Below are 22,583 nucleotides of genomic sequence, written 5' to 3'. Positions count from 1 at the left end.
TCAAAGCTTAATTGAAAAAAATGAAGTTAAAAGCAGATTCACTACCATGCACAGCTGCAACAGATTTTGCTCTTTCCGGTCTTAGTAAATTAACCCCTAATGCCCCGTACACACGGTCTGACTTTGTTCGGACATTCCGACAACAAAATCCTAGGATTTTTTCAGACGGATGTTGGCTCAAACTTGTCTTGCATACACACGGTCACACAAAGTTGTCGGAAAATCCGATTGTTTTAAACACGGTGACGTAAAACACGTACGTCGGGACTATAAACGGGGCAGTGGCCAATAGCTTTCATCTCTTTATTTATTCTGAGCATGCGTGGCACTTTGTTCGTCGGATTTCTGTACACACGATCGGAATTTCCGACAACGGATTTTGTTGTCGGAAAATTTTATCTCCTGCTCTCCAACTTTGTGTGTCGGAAAATCCGATGGAAAATGTCTGATGGAGCCCACACACGGTCAGAATTTCCGACAACACGCTCCGATCGGAGATTTTCCATCGGAAAATCCGTCCGTGTGTACGGGGCATAAGAGTTTTTACTCTAGGGGACTTTTGCACCAGAAAACGTTCATCTGCAGACCTGTACAGAGAAAACAAGGAGTCTTTCATTGCTAACTTCTCATCCTGAAAATCCTAGTCACCTTGCTATAATAAGGCTTACCTGTAGATAAAATGAATATCTCCTAAACGTGCACAGTTTAGAAGATATTGACCCTGCATGCAGCCAGTTACATCACCAGCGCATGGGCTCTGAAGGTCCAGCATACCTTGCTGGACCTTCATGCCGAAACTGAGGGTTCCCGCATGCATGCGCTGGGATGACATCATCGCGGCTCTGGCCAATCACACAGTCAGAGTGCGTGAACCTGGAAGAAAGATTGGGGGAAGATGTCAGCCCTTTCTGGCAGTATAGCGCTGGAGGGCTTTGTTCCAAGGTGAGGATTTCATAATGTGCTAGTATGGGTTGCAAACTAGTACATTATGCCATTGCCTTGCATGTGTTTGTTTTTTGTTTTTTACAACAGCTGTGGTTTACAACCACTTTAAGGTACTGACCTTGAGCAAGTATGCAGAAATCAGGGTTAAACATAACTTGCTATACCACATGCTTCTTCCAGATCACTGCCTGAGAAAGTACTGAAGACAGAGCCAGAGAACTACCATTTCTTGAGGGAGGTCAGCAGTGGCAGCCTATGCATTACTGTCAATGTAGGTTCCTTTAATAAACATAGAATGCCAAAAGCTGCTTTCACCATTGTGTTCAAGCCTGCCCATGTGTACAGAAGGTGCGATCTCTATTGTAGCAGCACTTGCCAAGATTGACAGATGCAGTGCAGCAACAAGGGCATTCTAAAATCACAAATGTAGACAATTAATCAGCCCCAGTGTCTCCAAACTGCACTTTTTTTTCTGGATCATTAATTTAATCGTATTACCATGCCTGTTAAAAAAATAAACGAGACAGGGGACAGTAGACCTCCAGCAATAGTCTGTGGAATCCTCTTGATGGAGTGTTTGGTACAAATGGTTTGCATCCCCAGGAGCATGCATACCAGCTCAGAGGCACATCAGCACTGGCAAGAGGTTGTATCTGAGCCTGAGATAGTGAAAGGGGGAACATGACACTGTGTAGAAAGGGAGGGCAGGAGGCTGCAAGGAGGAGCCCTAACAGCAGACTGATCTTTGTCTAGTCCAATCATTCCTATGTGCACAGCAGCCTTGTTAGTGTCACTCTGGATTCAAAGCAAAGCATCTGTCTGTGGCTCTCTCTGCTGCTGGTAACTGACATCTCTGCTCCAGGAGCACAGGGGCAGCTGCCTGGTCTGCACCACACACTGAGGACTGTGACTACTTCACTGCAAGGCTCCTTCTCTTACAGCACAGAAACTAGTTCACACCTGCCTGCTATAGTTCTTGGTGATCATCATTTAACTTGCCAGCACTGCTGCCTGTGCATGCTACACCTGGGCTATATACCTTTATCACTTCTACTTTTTTATTATCATCAGTCTTGGGGAATGGAGGGACCACTTTGGATGAGCCCAACTTTCTGATCCACCTACAGCATGAACACCCCGGTTAGCTCCAGGAGAATTAAAGCCGGCAAATGAATTTCAGCACCATCTGGACGCTGGACAGCTCCGCTGAACGAGACTGATAACTGGACGGCTGCAAGGCTGAAGGCTGCCTTTGTTAGGGATGAGGAGCAAAGCTCAACCCCTTCATTGGTGAGTTTTGGGGATCTGCAGGGGTGTTGCTAGACCCTGACAACAGGGCACCTGCCTTGGGTCTTTTACTGAGAGCTCCATGTCTCCTTTGATATATGGAGATTATATTTTCTATACAATATCTACTTTTCAATCCATCTGTTATTTATGTTGCAATATTGTACAGTGTTATATTTTTGTTAAGATTATATTAATCTTAGATTTATTTCAAAGTAGTCATCATGGTATTCTAGCAGTCCCTCAACATTTTAATCTGTTTGCCCCTGTTCCCTTTCTTTGGTTCAGGTCTTCTATTGAGTGCTCCGGGTCTCCTTTGAGATATGGGCATGATACATTCTATGTATTATACAATTTTGAAACAATATACCTACTTTTCAAGCCATCTGTTATTTATGTTGCAATCATATATAATATTTAGATCAATTCATGTTTTTGTTAAAATTATATTAGTTTTAGATCTGATCCAAAGTAGTCATTGTGGTATTCTAGTCCTTCGACATTTTAATCTGTATGCCCCTGCTTTCCAAGGACCCTAAAAATGCCTCTGGGGATCTGTATATACTAAGGTATCCATACACCATCTCTAGAAAGTCTGCAGGGAGTTAGGATAAGTTTTATATGTCTATAAAGGACAGCTTGTAAAATGCACTTAACTCCTTCACTTCTATAGAAGCAGTGTGTAGTAGTTAGTCACAGTCAACTGGACTTGTTCTGTAGATGGAGGAGGCTTTGTCTCTCATTAATAGTGTTTATTGCAAAAGGGTATAATTCATTATATAGTAGCAGTCTGCCAAAGCAGTATGGCAATGAAGTGTGACCAATATGTTAATATATAGATAAATAGATTTGTGTGTGCCTAGGTAGATGATTTTTTTTTGGGGAACATTTATTTTTGTTTTCTCATTACAGTTATTTCGCGCTGACAATTTATGCAGCTCTTAACATATATATTGTACAATTACATTGGTCCCTGTCTTAAAGGAGCTCACAATCTAAGATCCCTTTCTCACATGCATGCATACACATACTATGGCTAAATTATACAGGAGCCAACTAGCCAGCATGTCTTTGGAGTGTGGGAGGAAGCACAAGTACAGGAAGAACATGCAAACTCCATGCATATAGTGTCCTGGGTGGGATTCAAACCGAAGACCCTAGTGCTACAAGGCAGGGTACATGCTTTTTAAAGGTACTTTATATTTGTAGCTTATTTCCATGCCCTTAGGTTGGTTCCCTTGAATCATAGACAAGGATCTATATTCCATAGCAGATAGAAGGCTAAGTAACTGTCAAGCTTTTTATGCTCACAGTCTGCTTGATCTGTGTTGCCCTGGTGCACTTATTTCATAGAGCAAAGTGAAAAGTACTCAAACCCATCACAAAGCATCTTTTTTTGTGTAGTGTAAAATCTGCTTGGTTACTATGTTTTACTACACAACATCATTATTGCCTGCTGCAGTGCTATATTATTTTAGCATGTTATCTGCACATTATATTTTTATATGTGTATATAGCTAGCAGTGGTTTGCAATTAAGGAGCTTTGCACTAAAGTTTAATGGACTACTGCTTGTGGTAACTACATCAGGATTTATAGTGGAATAGAAGTTATGTAACCCATTGTATAAGTTTAGCAATATACACGGTGATGCCCCTTTAACTTGGGCTGAAGGTTGCATCCTCAGGTGCTGGAACCAGCTGTACAGTCCCTAGGCTGATGAAATGGACGAGCTGCTTCCAGGACAGCTGACCGATTCTCTGCACTCACAAGGAAAGTGCCTCTAGGATCGCTTTCATTATCCCTTTATAGATCAACTGTATCTGTGGCAGCCTTGCGAGGTGACAGGTCTACTCTGCTATTGAGTCAGCAGGATAAAAGGGAATCAGATGGCAAGGCATGCTCTCTCAGGTCAGCTGCGCTCTGTTCATTGTGTTCTGATTTGCACTCTAGTCTATAGAGGTAGATGAAGTGCTCAGAACAGCTGCTGGATGAGGAGATTATATCTGTTGGCTTTGATATCTATTGTAATGGAGTAAGTACTGTGGGGTTTGCAATAGGAGCATACAGTGTGGTAGATTGAGATAGACTGGTCGCTGACCACTAGCTAGTGCTGAAAGTTGTCCATTGCTGCCCAGCTTCTACACTTAATTATTTCCCATAGGCTTGTAATAATAATAAAAAAAGTTTGATCTGTTTCTCTTCCTCTCTCTCTCACTGTATCAGATTTACTCATCTTCAAGTCTGCCCCCCTTCTCACATTGGCACTCTTTCTCTCTTTTTATCTTCTTTCTTCTTTGTCCTTTCACACACTGACACTTTCTCTGCTCCCCTCTGCTAGCCTCTTTTCCTCTCTACCCCCCCCCCCCCCCCGCCCATATTGGCGCTCTTTCTCTCTATTCCCTTTTATGGCCCTCCCTTCCTTTTATTCTCTCTTTCACACTGGCACCCTTTTTTTCTGCTCCCATCTGTCCCCTTCTCTCACTGGCACTTTATCTATCTGCTCCCTTCTGCCCCCTCCCCTCTGTCTCCCCCATGTCTCCCCTCAGCTCATGGACTCTGCTTTTTAACAGTTTGGTTAAAAAAAAATATTTTGTATAAATCCAGTATATATTACCTTTCATTTCCAGCCCTGATGAAGGAGGTGTTCTCTGACCCCTGAAATGAGTTGGCTCTGTGATAAAGTTTTTATCTTACCTTGGAATAAAGCTAAATTTTGTCATGGCACTTCAATCTGAGATTCCCTCAGTTACAAACCAAGGAGACAGTGGAAGTCCTTTGGCATGGAGAAGCTGCCAGCACTAAGAATTCAGACACTCTATTCATATACACCTATACCCCCTCATAGTATTAGGATAATCATAAGGTTCCAGTGCTCCCTTCTGTCCCCTCTAACACCGACACTCTTTCCTTCTAATCTATTCTGTACCCCTTCTTCTTCTTGGTTCTCACTCTACCTCTGTCTTACAACTTCTCTGTTTTGACCCTCTCTCTGCCTTTTGTTATCTCCTTACCTCTCTCCAATTTACCCTCTCTCTTTCCTTGTTTTCTGTCCTATTTCCATCATTATTTTCATTTTTCACTTCACTCTTCTTGCTCTCACCCTTCATCTTTCTTCCGCTTTACATTTCTTGCCTTTCTATCATTCCCTTATTGTTATCCTCTTCTTGCTCTTTAGTTTTCCCTCTATTGTCTCCCTCTTTTAGTTCCTCTTCATATACCATGTATCCCTTTGTCTCTTCTTCTCTCACTCTATTGGTCTCTTATTCTCTATCCCTCTCTTCCTCTCCTATCTTCCTTTCCATCTCCCCCATTATCCTGTCTCGCTTTCTCTCGCTCTCTCCACTCATCTCTCTGTCATTGTCATCCACTCTTAAAGGGACCATCATACAAAAGCCCACAATGGACTAGGTACATTCTTAATAGAATATTAAATTTCATATATGTCTCAGTATGTAAATACAGTTTTAAAAGCAGCATTAAAACACATTGCCACCTAAGTCATTAGCCCTTACAGTAAACAAGTAGCTTTTTCAAGTATGCCCCATCCTTAAGACTGGAGGTCTACATTCAGTTACAGTGTGCCAGCTGAAGTAATCTAAGTATGTTTTTTTCCAATATATAATCAAGCAGTATCTTAGCAACTTTTCTTGATATTTTGTGCAATGTAATAAAGACAAAGTTGTAGACACTGTGCACACTTTGACTGTCTCAGGTACAAACACTGATTATGACAGATTATGTCATAAGCACACATGTTAGCTTGCTAGATTTCATAATTAAATCAGATCGGCGCAGTGATAGATTAATGGCTTCAGTTAACAGGCTGATTAAACATAATTAATATTTTTAAGGCTAGTTTCTGAATGTGTAAGTCAATATTTGAATATGTTCTTTAGGCTGTATGTAGAACAGAGTTGCAGGCAATTTGTGTCCATCCTATTAATAGTCATATATTGTATTCGAGTATTATTTGCATCGCAAATATTTAACATTTATGCAGGCATGTACACTGTAGTGTATATAATGTGCATGAGTGTGTTTTTAAAAAAATACACACAAAAATATACTAACAGTAGGAATGATGATAAGATATTTAGCTCTTTTACATATGTGCATTACAAAAAACTTACATGAAAGTTTGTGCATTAACATTTTATATATACATACATACACAAAAACGCAGACACACACATAAGTATAATAAGTATATTTATATAGTGAACATATTTATGCATTTAAGCTATTATCTAAAGCACCAAATGTATGTAAATAGGCATGGCTAAATATTATATAAAAATATATGTAATACTATTAATGAGCAGGTGCATTTATATACTGTATCTATCTATCTATCTATCTATCTATCTATCTATCTATCTATCTATCTATCTATCTATCTATCTATCTATCTATCTATCTATCTATCTATCGATCCATCTATCTAGCTTCCTCCATCCATTCATACACTAATAATTATATGGCTATACTTATATATATGAGCACCATGCATAAACAAACAGAATCCTTGAATATATATTTTGAAAGTAGAAGCACACCTCATTATTAAAAAGGAAACGTGTTTTCTAATAGTTGAGCATAATGGGAAGCATGCCATTGGAAAGGTCACTACATATTCATTTTCCAGCGTGACACAGGCTGCTTGTGCGAGGTATTCATTTTGCAGATGTGGGCCAATTTATATTTAGAATTCTTATTCTCTCGGAATGTGTTTTGTTTTGCGGCAGGGAAAAAAAAATGAAGTTATTGTTTGATTGATGTGGTTCAAGTGTATGAGCGGTGAAGGCAGCGCAGAATAGACTTGCTGTCCTTGAGTTTGCAGTCATTGACCCAGTAGTTTATGGGAAAAAAGTGTGCAGAAAGGGAAGAAAAGGTATATTTTTTATTGCCTTTCATCAAGGTTGCCTCATGTGAAAATACCAAAATGTGGATAGATTGACATTTCCAATGTCATGTTCGCTGTCTGTAAATAAATTGGTTTGTCCAGCTTTATAGTGAAATTTAATTATGTAATAATTGTCTAAGTAAAGGCGAATATTGTCAATATAGGGATTTGATCATTTTAAAAGAACTTGTAGACCTCTGATCAATCCATCCCTAACTAGACTTTCACATCCAATATTTAAGGCATTTCGGGAAATGCTACACAACTGGTTCAAATGTTCTGTCAAATTCCATTGGCTGACAAAGTTGATCCTCTAATGAGATAATTTGCTAAATCGTCTACAATTCATTGACATGTATGGCCATCCTTGGACAGATGTCTCTATGATGAAGGGCAATGAGCAATCTGCTTCTCTATGCTGAGAATGGTTTACCAATGGATCTACTGTAGCTTTCTTTTCTAACTTTTGATGGTGGTACATATGTGGTTCTAGAAATGTTCCTAGGAGAAAAGGTAACTTTTTTAAATCGGTCCTTTTTACCACCATACAGAAAATCCTACTGGTTAACCCCTTCCCGCCGACCGAACGCATATATGCGTACTTGGCTTTCCGGGGTTATACCGGGATGATGCCCGCAGCTGCAGGCATCATCCCGGTACCGTTGTTTTCAGCGGGCGATCGGCTACCCGAGTATAACAACCGATGTGGCTAAAAGCCGCTTGGTTGTTATACCGGAGGAGCGGGAGGGGACATCCCCCCCTCCCGCCGCCTCCCGCCGCTGTTACCGGGCCTCCCGTGCGATCGGGAGGCCCGGTGTCCGTTCGGCTGCCTTCGGCGGCTGGGGGCGGACTGGAACGAAGCTGCGAGTGGCTTCGTTCCAGCCTTCTTCTTGTAAATGCGGAAGCGACGTCATGACGTCACTTCCCATTTACTCGGCTGCCAATGGCGCCGAATTTAAAAAAGTACACAGTATTCAGAATCGCCGTTTTCGGCGATCTGAATACTTTGAAGTGTAAAGGAGGGATGGGGGGTCTTTTAGACTCCCGATCCCTCCATAAAGAGTACCTGTCACCACATATTACTGTCACAAGGGATGTTTACATTGCTTGTGACAGCAATAAAAGTAAAAAAAAAAAAAAAAAATTTTAAACACAATTTATAAAGTACAAAAATAAATAAATTAAATAAAAAAAAAAAAAAAAATTTTTAAAGTGCCCCTGTCCCCGCGAGCTCGCGCAGCGAAGAAAACGCATACGGAAGTCGCGCCCGTATATGTAAACGGTGTTCAAACCACACATGTGAGGTATCGCCACGATCGTCAGAGCGAGAGCAATAATTCTAGCCCTAGACCTCCTCTGTAGCTCAAACCTGGTAACCATAAAATTTTTTTAAATCGTCGCCTATGGAAATTCAAAGGTACCGTAGTTCGTCGCCATTCCATGAGTGCGTGCAATTATAAAGGGTGACATGTTTGGTATCTATTTACTCGGCGTAACATCATCTTTCACATTATACAAAAAAATTGGGGTAACTTTACTGTTTGGATTTTTTAAAATACATGAAAGTGTCACTTTTCCAAAAATTTGCGTTTAAAACACCGCTGCACAAATACCGCGTGATAAAAAATATTGCAACAATCGCCATTTTATTCTCTAGATTCTCTGCTAAAAAAATATATATAATGTTTGGGGGTTCTAAGTCATTTTCTAGAAAAAATACGGATTTTAACTTGTAAACACCAAATTTCAAAAATAGGCTTAGTCATGAAAGGGTTTTTAATCATAGACAAGTGGTGATTGCATCAATCGTACTGCTGAGAATATCATTGTAAAGGTTACTCATTCATAGGGGCCCTCTTTGGATATAGTCTTTTCTTTAATACATAAAGTGCATACGTAGGTAGCAAAATACTACAGAACTACAGCTTATGATTTCTTTCCCTCCATCTCTCTGCTCTCTGTGTGATTTCTTGACTTATCTCTACACTTTCCTGGTCTGTTGAAGAATGCCCTAAAATCTCCACCTAGCTTTTTTAACAATGATTCCAATGATTCCATTCTCATACCTTTTCTCACACATATACAGTCAAAGGATTGCTTTACAGTCATAAAAGTAAACAATAATAGATCTTTCATGGCCCTGTGAAGCTCTTCATAGACTTGAGGTGGCAGTCACCTGATCCAAATGTTTTTGGACAGATTGGTTAATGACCTCACGCCATAGGCTCCAGTAGATGTCCATTGGCCATGGGGGGACTGACTGATCGCATAGATTAGAACAGTTCCAATTATTAGTTTTAACCCCCACCCTTCTAGCACCTGCAGCATCTGGTTTTTCCTCCCCTCCCCCATGTATGGGCATCAATTTTAAAAATAATTAAAGTTTATAGTCGTGCCAGCAGCCCCTGGTCCTACAGGGTAGTCTGAACATGCCTGCATGTTTGACCACACTACTAAATCTATGATTACTGTGAAATAGCAGCATACAAGTTCATCAGGATTACTTCTCTGTTTCCTCAACAGCATTCTGCGCTGATTTGACTTAGCTTACCCTACAAAGAACTCGACAATATGAGTTTATTTGCAAAGTTCACGCTGAGAATTTTTTTTTGTAGTTCTCTCTACAAAAGCTTTATTTTGCCCCTTGCTGTGATATATGCAAGGCTGGGTCATAAGGCCAGCAGTGTATGGATAGGAGACGTGCTCATGCAAGCCAGATAACCCAATCGCAATTCTCAAGGAAAGAGGCCTCTAGTCCAGCTGTCTGTGTGCTTGCATCGTCTATCAGCTAGATACAGAAGATTCGCTGGATCCTGTTAGACATATAGGCAGAGTCAGTGCCAATATCTGTCTCCCAGCAGTGTTCAGTGAAGATACAGATTGTAACCTAATTCGGTCATCTTTACTGACAGCACAAATGAGTGAGCCACTACCTACATTGGTAAGTGGATAGCTGTCAACTCTGGTCAATATACACATGGCTTATAATTTATTTAAAGTTTGGAATCACTAAATGTAGAATTTTAAACTGGCACTGAAGTATTCACTGCTGGAGAATTCTCAGAGGGACACAGTCACTTGTTATCTTTCAAACTGTTAATTGGTAAATCAATGTTAGTAGTGATTTCTTTTTAATGAAAAGAAGAAAATTATTGTAGAACAGTTTTTACTTTTATATATGTTTTATGTATATTTCATGTTAGTCCTATTTAAAAATAAAATTAACAGCTGTTATATAAATGTCTATTTTCTGATAGCCACTATGGTACCTTGAACTGTGTTGGTGACAAAAGGAAATGTGCTTAAAGCGATCATGCCTTTAAAAGTACCCAAGCTAACAATACTGTCAAGCATGCAAGTAACATGCAAGTACCTCCTTTAATCTACAAATCAACATCTGTGTCCTTGTGAAGCCGCCTTAGATCCAGGGCTCAGTCTGTACATAGGGTCCTTTGTCCAAGGCCATGCCGAGCTCCCATAATGGCAGAGCTACTTCCAGCCATTGATGATCTGCTGTTTGACAGCTGAAAGTAAGAGGCTTTGGCTTAGGGTTGTTTAGTGCTGACTTGACCAGAAGTCAATACCTGATTAGGCCATGTCAGTTTCACTTTAAGTTATCAGTATTAACTTTGTTCATGATTTAACTGTCTCCTTTTATACATAAATTCCAGATCCAGCTCAAATCAATTAATATAGATCTGTGCTGTGTTATGCTGAAAAAAACATTATCTTAACCAAAGTGCCCCCCTAAAGAGAACCTACAGGACCATTATTCTGATCCTGGCTTCAGTGCCTAGTGAGTCATTGACCTACAATAAGCAAAACTTTTCTGCTTGGCTGCATGCTCACACCTTGTCAAAGGCTTATTAGACAGTAAAGACTGTATTAGACTGACAGACATGGGGCATGTACCTTTTAAAATCAGCTCAAGAATAGTAGCACCTGTGTTTCTCTTTTCACAGGTTTCCTAAGTGCATACATGCAAAAAGAAGTTTTGAAATGCTTTGCTGCAGAATCTGGTGTTAAGGGCTCTCTGTGGTGTTGGTCACATGAGCATATGCCAAGGCAATGATCACATGACCTCTGTAGAAAGGGAGTTGAGAGAATGACATTCAAGCACAGATAGCCAATAGGTGAACTTTTATTAAACTAAAGAATGGTATTATTGTTTTACAGTAATTCTTAAAGCTGAACTCCAGGAACCCTAAATATTGTCCCTTGCAGTGGGGTCATGCCTGTTTAGGGGGCATAGAAAAGTAGATTTACTTACTCTTATCCTCCACTCCTCTACGCTGCTAGACAAGTTCCTGCAGCGTCTACTCCCTCATGGTCCAGTGGACCTTGCGTGACGAATTCCTCCTGCGCTCTGCAGTCTAAGCCCGGGACACCGGAAACCAATGGCACCTCCGAGCAAGACCTGTAGCACTACCTGGATGTTCGTTCCTTGGATTCCTGCCATACATTTGATAATATAAGATGTGCCTGTTTTCACCTTACCTTGAGTAAGTGCATTACCATTTGATTTAACGTATCTAAATACTCCTGCACTTAAATTGGGGCTGCTTGTTCTTTTTATATTTCTCCCAGAGGTTCTTCAACCCTCCAGCATGCTGCTTTCACAGTACCAGCTACACTCCCTGTGGTAAACCACCCAGGCTATGGACTCCCTCTAAAAAACTTAACATCTCCATCAGAAGTCTTATTTTTATTTTTAAACGTTATTTTTATTCAATTACTGACTTTCTGCTACTTACCCTTTCTGGTATTTTGGATTATATGTTCATAATTTCAGACATTTTAACTCTTCCCCTATTTCGCAGATGATATAACCCTGCATGGTAGAAAACACCTTAGCCCAATAATTATTGTATTTTTTCCAGTGGTTTATGGTCCTCCTGACGTCATCCAGACTAATGCAGGATCCATGGCCAACACTTGATGTGAATGGGGGATTCTTCCCCGCTGAGCTATTGTATTCCGACAGTAGGGAGACTTCCCCGCTGTCAGAATACACTTATCAGCATTGCTGACTATAGCACTGATCAAACAGGGAAAATCCGATAGGGCAGTTGTACAGAACTCGACTGGTAGGCTTTGTACACTGGTCCAAATCATTTGGTGGAGGGGGGGTTATGGTGTGGGGTTGTTTTTCTGGGGTTGAGCTCTTAAGGCGTCAGCATACCAAGACATTTTGGAAAATTTAATGCTCCCGACTTTGTGGGAACAGTTTGGGGATGGCCCCTTCCTGTTCCAACATGACTGAGCAGCAATGCACAAATCAAGGTCCATAAAGACATGGACGAGCGAGTTTGGGGTGGAGGAACTTGACTGCCCTGCACAGAGCCCTGACCTCAACCTGATAGAAACACCTTTGGGATGAATTAGAGTGGAGACTGCTAACCAGGACTTCTCGTCCAACTTCAGTGTCTGACCTCACAAATGCACTTCTGGAAGAAAGGTCAAATATTCCCATAGACACACTCCTAAATCTTGTGGACAGCCTTTCTAGAAGAGTTGAAGCTGTTATAGCTGCAAAGAGTGGGCCAACTCAATATTGAATCCTACAGACTAAGACTGGGATCCCATTAAAGTTCATGTGCGTGTAAAGGCAGCTTTCCAAATACTTTTGGTAATATAGTGTGTGTATATATATATATATATATATATATATATATATATATATATATATATATATATATATATATATATATATATATATATATATATGTATATATACACACATATACAATATATATAGTTCCAAATACTGGGTAAGAATAATTTAGGTAACTCATAAGCCAAGGTTGCTAGGGAGAGAAGTGGAGTCTCCAGTGGAACCAGTTAGAATGTATGTAAGTAGTGGCAAAAAAAGGTAGTGGTAGAATAAACCAAAAGTCAATATTTTTCAGAGGTCAGGAAATACCTCCTTCACCAGAGCTACAAGAATCAGAGAAACAAACAACACTTTAATAATTATGGATCATTTTACTACATTTGGGCTGCTATTGAAGTTGGCTTTATAGCCACATTTTATCTTAGTAGCACTAACAATTAGAATGTATTTATTATTTCTCTAGTTCTTGCAGCTCTGGTGAAGTGAGCTTTCTTCTAAACCCAGAAAAGTGTTGGTTTTTGGCTTATTCTAAATCAATAAAATCTGACTTTTTAAAATCTGAACCCTTTCCTGATATCTCTTTTGGAGTTCCTTATATACAGTATATTCCAGTTGACACTGCCATACAAAAAGTAGAAGTGAAGGATTTTTTCTTTATTTTGGATAGGTTAAGGTGGTTTATAAAATGTCAGTTTTTCTTTTTTGCCATCTGTATCCCATTGGAAAGATTTCTAATGGCTTCACTTCCCATAGCCAAAACAGGAAGTAAGATAAAATCCCCCCAAAGTAAGGGAATCCCTGGTTGTCACCAGGGTCAACTGAGTCTCTTCATTGGATGATTTTCCTTCTATTTCTGTTCTGGTGACAACCCAAAATTTTGGATTTTCTTTCACCATTGGTGATAACGGGAAACAGAATAAATAGAGTGGCACAGACAGCAATAAAGACCGGACAGGTGTTCTAATTCCTCTGCACTGTATCCAAAAAGGAAAAAAAAAAGCTTTGCCTTTAGTTATACATCTTCAGGTGGTGCAGCAATACTACTCACCGAATAATGAAATTAACGCCATCACCTCTGTTCAGCTAGTAAGAAAAAGATCCAGGAAGCATAAAAGTGAACCATGGAGTAGCTGAGTGATCTTTCAGGCGATGCAGTGTGCCAATTATAAGACCATCTGCCCAGAATACCAATGTATTAGTAAAAAATGTACAAATTCATTGTATTTAGCTGGCAGTTTGGATGCTATAAGCCTAGCACATTCTTTTTGGACATACAAACATATACAATTAGGAGGCTTTAAAGCACTGGAGAACAATACATCAAACTTACCCATGCTTGGCCATGGGTTAAATGCTGTCACAATGGTGAGTTAATTGAACAGCTTATTTTTAGAGTACATAAGACCAGATACATGTCACACATGTGAAGTGCAATTAGTATATAAGGAGAGCTGTTATGGCACATTAACTCAAGCTAAATTGCCCAAAAATCCATTTTAAAGTAAGGAACAATGAAGTGTTAGTATGATTGCAATGGGTACAGACCTTTTAGGAACATACATTTAGCGACAGTTCATTTTATAACCCGAAAATGTTGCCATGACAAGTACACCCATGCCAACTTGGACAAAATAAATAAGAAATATTTATAAAGTAGGGAATAACTGTTGACCTGCATGGTGAAAGCATATACCGCATTTATCGGCATATAACACGCACTTTTTTCCCCTTAAAATCAGGGGAAAATCGTGGATGCATGCTATACACCGATCCCTGCTGTCTCTGAGGGAAGAGGAGCGAGCGCCGCTGAATTACATAGAGCCGCGATCTCCTGTGTACCCGGCGCTCCGTCACTCACAGCCACGCCTCCTGGCCCCACATTGGGCTACTATTCTGTCTATCATATGAGCAGGGCCAGGAGGCGTGGCTGTGAGACAGAGCACCGGGTACACAGGAGATCGTGGCTCTGTGTAATTCAGCGGCGCTCGCTCCTCCTCTTCCCTTGGAAACAGCAGGGATAATCCAACACTGGCGAGGCTGCAATGATGGAAAAGGTGAGGCTGCAGATGGGCACTGAACAGGCTGCATTGTTGGGCAATTTATAGGCTGCAGATGGGCACTGAACAGGCTGCATTGTTGGGTAATTTAATGGCTGCAGATGGGCACTGAACAGGCTGCATTGTTGGGTAATTTAATGGCTGCAGATGGGCACTGAACAGGCTGCATTGTTGAGTAATTTAATGGCTGCAGATGGGCACTGAACAGGCTGCATTGTTGGGCAATTTATAGGCTGCAGATGGGCACTGAGCAGGGTGCATTGATGAGCTGTGACCCTAATTTTGCTTCAAAATTCTTTATCTAAAATGTAATTTTTTTCCCCTAAACTTTCCTCCTAAAATTGTGGTATGTGTTATATACCAAAAATATGATATATTAAAAGATAACAGCTGGTAGGGGGAAGTCTAGTATGAATAAAAAAAATTCATATCAAGTTGGCCACACGTAACAGTTCTTGACACGAAAGGACACATTTAACAACAGAGTGCAAAGAGTAGAAGAGTAGAATGGTGACAGAGACCATAGGAAACTCAGTTTACATAGGGGGTAGTGTGCCCAGGCGTCAGACTCAGAAACAAAAAAAATGGCTTGGATTTGAGAACAATCTAAGATCAGTTTAATGCCGAACTCCAGGCAGGTATTAAAGACACAAATGCAGCTCTGTATTCATTTATACATGATTAAAGGTATTGTATTTTTTTTTTCAATGCAAGCAAATAAATGCCTGAATTTGAAGTCCCTGCGCTGTAGAGGTCAGTAGGGAAAGAGCCAAGTAGCACAAGGAGCAAATGAGTTCTGCTGCAGTGGAAAGAGAATGCTGATAGAGGAGAAAGAAGACTGAAGGGGAGATGAGCTCATCAGTCTACCACTTTTTTTTTCACTGTCCAGTCACAGGCTGCGGGGTGGGGAGGAGACCTATAAGTACTACTGAGCTACAGCAGAGGAAAAATTAGGTCTCCTTCTCTGTTAGACAGGACATTGCTGTGCAGCAGAGCTGTATGAATCGAAGAATTATATGGACAATCATACAAATACTTTGGCGGGTAAAACATATGTATTGCAAATGTGTATCTAGCTTTTTGCCTGTAGTTCAGCTTTCCTTACGTGTTATGCTGGGTTGAATAAAAAAAAAAAAAAAAAAAAACACACTCCCCTACCCAGTGGGTTCAGCATAGTCCTGTAGCAAACCACTGTTGCCACCATCTTGGTCCTCTTTAACCACCTACCTTCTTCAGGTTCAGGCAGCCCGGACCCCAATAAGGGCAGAGGCCCCACAGCCCCTCACCATTTCTGTGAATGGGCTCCCGCAGCCTCTGGGATATGTGACGGGGTCTATCAGGGGGCTGCTGGGAAAGGACACAGAACAGAACCCTACCCCCCCTTACCCATCTTTGCGCGTGCAACAAAATCACCTCAACCTGCAGATGTGCAGACGGGTTCTTCCAGTACCCGAAGGCCTGGGGTACATCTGTACATGTGCCATAATGGTGGTGCCCGAGGGCAGGTGGAGCTACCCAGGAGGCATCTCCACTTATGGGGAAGTTCCGCTTTAAGGTCAGTTTTATCATCAGTTCAGGTTGTCCTTTTCTAAAAGCTTATCAGGCAAAGTTATATGTGTTCAATAAAACATTGTATGTCACATAGCTACCAACATCCCTATTTATTACTTATGCAGTTTTTGCACAAGCTCCTACTATTTGATCGTGGGATTATTTAAATAAAAACACTAAAGATAGAATGTGTTATTGAATGCAGTATTGTGTCTACCTTATCCTTTTCAAGTGTACAGACCACGAAACAAGAGAAAGGAGAGTTGATTTATTTTTTCCTGAACTATAAAGAGTCTCCTGATTCCCATTAGCATTCTTTGAACCCCCTTTCTCCCACAGTTCACGTGCTGAATTTAGTCATGCATGTCCGGATGTGACCAGAAGAGGGAGCCAACAAAAAGGAAAAAATTATTTGAATTTATAAATTTTGGGACTCTGTGCTGCTCCCTTCATTCCTAATGTTCTATGCACTAGCCATTCAGTGTCATTATGGCGTTAGTAACTAAATTTGAGATGCATTCAAAACAGCTTGCGTAGCGAAATAAAAGCAAAGCAATGTGACACATATCAAAAGCAACAATAAACACCACGTTCACCTTTCTAGTGCGAAATTCAAATGCCTCACAAATGAATGTTAAACCATAGAGGGAAAACCCTAATGATCATGTAGAATCCAATAACTATCTAGATGAATCGCATTGAGTGAATTATTAAAACCTGCTTAAAAGCAGAACTCATGCATATGCAAGCGCAAAGATATCTTCAATCAGTGTACAGTACACTCTGCATTCAATTTTTGCATTGTGCATTTTATTTATAGCTGCCATTGTTAAAAAAAACTTACAGATCTATTTTAAAAATCTGCCAAGCTTAACATCTGGTACTGGAGATCAGTATTGTTCTAGCTTTTTTTTTTTTCAATGACTTGAGTGAGTGGATTTAATTGAATTATATACTAAACACGAAAAAAATAAAATAAAAAAATAAAATAAAAAATATTAGCGAGTAATTAACTGTGCACCCTTGCTAAAAATATTACTGTATAAGGTAGTGCAGACTTTATTCCTAGGGTTGAATTCTCATGCCCTGTATACACGACCGGTTTTCCCGTCGGAATAAACTCTGAAGGTTTTTCCGGCGGAGTTCAGATGGAATTCCGCTCAAGCTGTCTTGCACACACACGGTCACACCAAATTCCGACCGTCCAGAACGCGGTGACGTACAACACATATGACGGGACTACAAAACGGAACTTCAATAGCCAGTAGCCAATGGCTTCCGTCTCGTACTTGCTTCAGAGCATGCATCGTTTTTGGTATGTCGGAACAGCATACAGATGAGTGGTTTTCCTGATAGGAATTGGTTCCGTCGGAAAAATTTAGAACATGTTCTCTTTCTAGGTCCGTCAGAATTTTTGACGTAAAAAGTCCGATGGGGCATATACACGATCGGAATATACGATGAAAAGCTTCCGTCTGACTTTTTCTGTTGGACATTGCGCTCGTGTGTACACGGCATCACTGTTACCCTCTATTTGAATTTATTTAGGGTCCAATTGAAGTCGTATGGACAATGCATTCAGTATTTCAGGTTGCAGCAAAATAACAGCATTTTAATATCTTAGCAGTCATACCTGTGTGCATATGCCACATTGCCACTATTATTGCCAGTCCCATACCAGTAGTGCTTCAGCTAAGGGCTGTTGCTTTGTATGTAGAAGCAGTGGTCTATCTGCAGCAGTCAGAACCTTGATGAGTCTGACCTATAGCTCTGCAATTAGCAAAGCTCATGCTACCTGCTGGTTGCAGAGTTATGGGCCTGACTCATCAGGAGGCATGTCGGACCTTTGCAGTGAGTGTGCTGCCTCTTTACAGAGCAGCTCACGTCAAAAGACTAGTAGTGCAAGTGGTGATGCAGCATCTGTACACAGGTAAAACAATTAGGCCTTGTTTAGACTTGTGGCTGGGGGTGGCAAAAATGTGTAGTTGAGCCGCCCCCCTGCTATAGACAGGGGACGGGGATGTTTAGATGCCATGGCTGCTATACTTCGTGTGTCAAGTCAATGAGGAAGCACCGCAAACACCCCGTAACCATGTTCCGTGCACACGGTTGCGTGCGCTTGTCTGCAAAAAATGGGGTTAAAACAGGCGGTGAGGAGGCATTGTATTGCATTGCTTACTCCTTGCCTGTGAGTAGCAGCTGGAGTACGACCCAAATGCAGTTTGGGTTTTAGAGGCAAGGGAGATTTAGATGCACATCTAAATCTAATCTTAAGGCATTGGAAAGCTGTGATTTTGTGCTGCACCCAGAAATTATAATACCTTTTTTAGCATTAGGTGGAAGCCATTAGTTTTTGATTCATACTAGCATAAGGGTGGAAACATTATTTTTAACAAAGCTCAAAGGAAAAGAATAGCTAAAGCTCTACTGGCCATACTTCTCCTATGGGTCACAGGAGTGCACTTAGGCTGGCCATACAAGGGTCGAATTTCGAAAGAATTTTCTTTCGAACATCTTATCTAAGAATTTTCGTTTGAATTTCACACTATTAATGGGCTGCAGAAACAGAAGATTTTCGTGCGGCAATCAAATTTGAGTAATCGGGCATGTTGGAATTTTTTTGAAAAATGAACGATTTTCTAATCAATGATGGGAGAATCGTGCGAGAAATATAATAGAAAAAGGAATGCACATGAGCGCAAGAAAAGAAAATTCCCGGAAAGAAAAGAAGATTCCCGACCACGAAAATTCTTTTCTGTAGCAACATGAGGTGAAATTGAAGGCTTGGTTGGTCGATTTTCAAAAATCAATGGTAGCACCATCGGATGAAAAAACGCACAACATTTCTGATTTTGAAAAGAAAATTTGTTCAGAATTCGACCATGTATGGCCTGCTTTAGTTCTACACTCTTGTGACCCAAAATCACCCGGCAGCGGGCTAAAGCCCACATAACATGTTGTTGGGATCCGTCCAGATTCCTAACCAGAGGCTGGCTCAGCCTCTCAGCACACCTCTGAGAGTCAGAGCCAGTCATTTCCACCCCTTCCTCAGTATGTTGCTCCAGTGAGCGCTGCAAGGGCAGAGCACAGAGCGGTGACAGACTGTCAATGCACTGTGCTCAGAATGGACCAGAGAGCTGAAAGATCAGCCTTGTTTGATCTCTCAGTTCTCAGTGAAGAGCCAGCAAGGGACAGCTGCAGCATTGGATTGATGCTTCATCTACATAGGGGAGTATGTATGTTTATTTTTTTACAATCCTGCATTTCTCTTTTAAAGGCATATTCCACCTGTGCCAATATTGCAAAAGTGTGCATTAATTATTTTTTTGCATTGGAGCCTGCAAAGCATTCAACCTGTGAGCAGTGGATTGCAAGTAAAATTGCCCAGGCTCCTGCAGACAATTCCTCCAGCCCCAGGTGCATGCAGAGATACGGACCTTCAGTTATAGAGTTGGAGGAAAAAAACAATGGACTACAAGTGTGATAACGTCACTGCACTGGTGATCCATGGAGAACTAAGAGACCCTCAGTCACAGGGGCAGATAAGACCTGTAAGCCACCAGTCACAGATCCGTGTAAATAGATCTATGACTGGATGATGTGGCTCTAGCCATGCAAAGGCTAACCAAATTCTAAAATCAACAGAAGCCTGCAGAGTAAAGTACCCCGCTCAATTTACATAAAGGGGAAAGGGGCAGTTTGAGGGTGGAGGTCTGAAGGATGGCACCAAGTTTCATATTACACCCTTTATATGAATGTAACATGAAAAAATGTCTGAAAGGTGGAATTAATTTGTAAAGAGAACCAGAAATCCCTCAAACCCCCAGAGCAAGGCATATACAGCACACATGATTGTTTGGATCTCATTTGGAAACCCAGGTCTCTCTTTTATGGAAACCACAACCATTTCCTTTGGTCAGCCGCTTTGGCCTACTCCCTACCACCTCATATACTGTACTTTGGCTAGCCCATCACTGGGTGGCCTTACTAACTAATAATCAAATGCAAGAGGAAGGAGGGAATGACCACATTCTTCAACCACAAAGGTTGTCTGTTGCTTACATCACAAAGCAACCTGGGTTTCTGACATTCAGACATGTACCTAGAGGTGTCCACCACTTGTGGTAAGTTTCAATTTGTTAGCCTTTTGGGGACTCACAGTTCTTTTTACAGTAATAGGCTCAGCTTCACTGGTCTGGAAACATTGTGAAGCTCTGTGCAGCTTCTTTCAGAGGCTTCTGAGACAGGTATATGTATTTATTTTGGATTTATGTAAAAAGATGGGACGCGTTTTTCTTTATTTAGAGTGTGTAGAGTGTGTCATTTTTGTGTAAATTTTGTGTGTATTTTTTTTTTTTTTTTAAGGGGATGTATTTATTTTATGTTATTTAATTTAACTTAGGAGTTTATTTATAAATGTTTTCACATAGGATTCACACAACTTTTACCCAAGAATTACACATTTTTCTAATTGGATTCAACTGTAAAAAAAAGTGTGCAGCCTGTATAAAAGGTGTGTGAAAACTTTTATGAAAAGACCCCTAACGTTTTTGTATTTGTTTTTTTTTTGTAGCTGAATTGTTGATTATTATTTATTGTAAAGGGGGGCAGGCTCAACTGGTAGTGGCCACTGTAAACCATGCACAGGGACACCCAGAAACAATCTAAGTAGGTTTGTCAGCAGTTCCTGACTAACAGGATGCCCCCTTTTCAGTTCTACAAAACAAAGAAGCAACTCATTTACCTTTTTACTGTTGTGTCAGAACTCAGCTTTTTCACCCAGCAGCAGGCATCCACACCAAAGAAAGACAGTCCTGAGCATCAGTTATCTCACATACATAAAGACCCGTGGACAGCTAAGACCAATAATGAGCTTTTGCTAGCACTTAACATGTAAGCCTTTCCCATACAAAGCTCTACAAAGCCTCGGGGTCTCCTTTCCAATTGAACTGACCCCAGTGCATTTAGTCAAAATTTTGATTAAATCTCCTAAATTTTTACCAACATTTTCAGGAAATGAAAATCTAAATTTTATTCACACCAGCAAACATTTCGATTTACCATACTCAGATAGGCAAGAAAGTCTCCGATCTGCTGTTGTGTATTACTCTGGTCTATTGAAGAAGTCAGCCCCGGAAGGATTTACCCCTTTAATGACCAGGCCATTTTTTGCGATACGTCACTGCGTTGCTTTAACTAACAATTGCGCGGTCGTGCGACATTGTACCCAAACAAAATTGATGTCCTTTCTACCCACAAATAGCTTTCATTTAGTGGTATTTGATCACCTCTGCGGTTTTTAGACCAACAATTAAAAAAAAAAAAAACTGTTCCTTTCACTGGGAAGGGGCGATCAAGGGGTTAAGTGTGTTCCCTCAGCGTGTAGGGGGGATGGGCTTACTGGAACATGACAGAGATCAATGGGAACAGTAGATCTCTGTCATGTCATCTGGCAGAACAGGGAATCGCCTTGTTTATACAGGCAGTTCCCTGTTCTGCCTCTCCTCACCACGATCGTGGGTCGCCGGTGGACATCGACTTCGCAGGACCCACTGGCATGCTCTTGCGGCACGCAGGGGATGTGCGTGCACCCGCTATCCTCCTTGCACAGACCGAGGTACAGGTATATCAATTCATGCAGGAGAGCCAACCTGCCGCAGTATATCTGCGTGAGCGGGTTGGCTAGTGGTTAAACTCACTTCCCCACTGCCACCAACATCTTTCCCCATCTTCTTCCAGGTTTGTGATCTTTGGCCATCATTATTGGCTGGGCTATGATGGTGTACCTCACGCAAATACAATAGGAAGTAAAAAAAATTTGGTGCATGCGCAGCACATTGTTATTACATGTTTTTTAAGACGGTGGTGAACAGGCAAGTAGGAATCTTATATTTCAGAAGAGACATGGTATGTTTGTTCTGCAATAAAATGCTTTTCGTAAATTTGTATTATATATGTAAAGTTTTCTTTACATGATTGTTCATTGCTGCTTGAGTATTGAGCCTAATTCTCTTTGTCTTACAAAATAACAGTTTTTACTACATATTTGAGTAATATTGAACAACAAAACAAAGGTCAGTAACAAGTGGAAGGTCAATCAAAATCTAACTAAGGCAACACCTACTCCCACCTCCATTCTAAGCCTACCCTATCTGTACCCTGTAAAGAAAAGATTTGTATACTTACCTGTATAAAGCCTCTCTGGTCTGGTCCCATGATCAACT

General features: G+C 40.8%; 1 protein-coding gene across 1 annotated transcript in view; it reads left to right on the top strand.

Annotated features, from left to right (window-relative positions):
* The first annotated feature begins 1,723 nt into the window (after positions 1-1,723).
* Positions 1,724-22,583, top strand: part of TAFA4 (TAFA chemokine like family member 4) — a 373,044-nt gene continuing 352,184 nt past the window's right edge. Inside the window, exon 1 of the mRNA XM_073592207.1 lies at positions 1,724-2,235. The gene's annotated coding sequence lies outside the window, so the exon portion shown is untranslated. The remainder of the gene's footprint in view (positions 2,236-22,583) is intronic.

This window comes from Aquarana catesbeiana, linkage group LG07, assembly GCF_042186555.1.
Source record: "Aquarana catesbeiana isolate 2022-GZ linkage group LG07, ASM4218655v1, whole genome shotgun sequence".
Taxonomy (NCBI): Eukaryota; Metazoa; Chordata; class Amphibia; order Anura; family Ranidae; genus Aquarana; species Aquarana catesbeiana.
The sequence above is the reverse complement of the archived record's forward strand: the minus strand, read 5'-3'. Positions and strand labels throughout refer to the sequence as shown.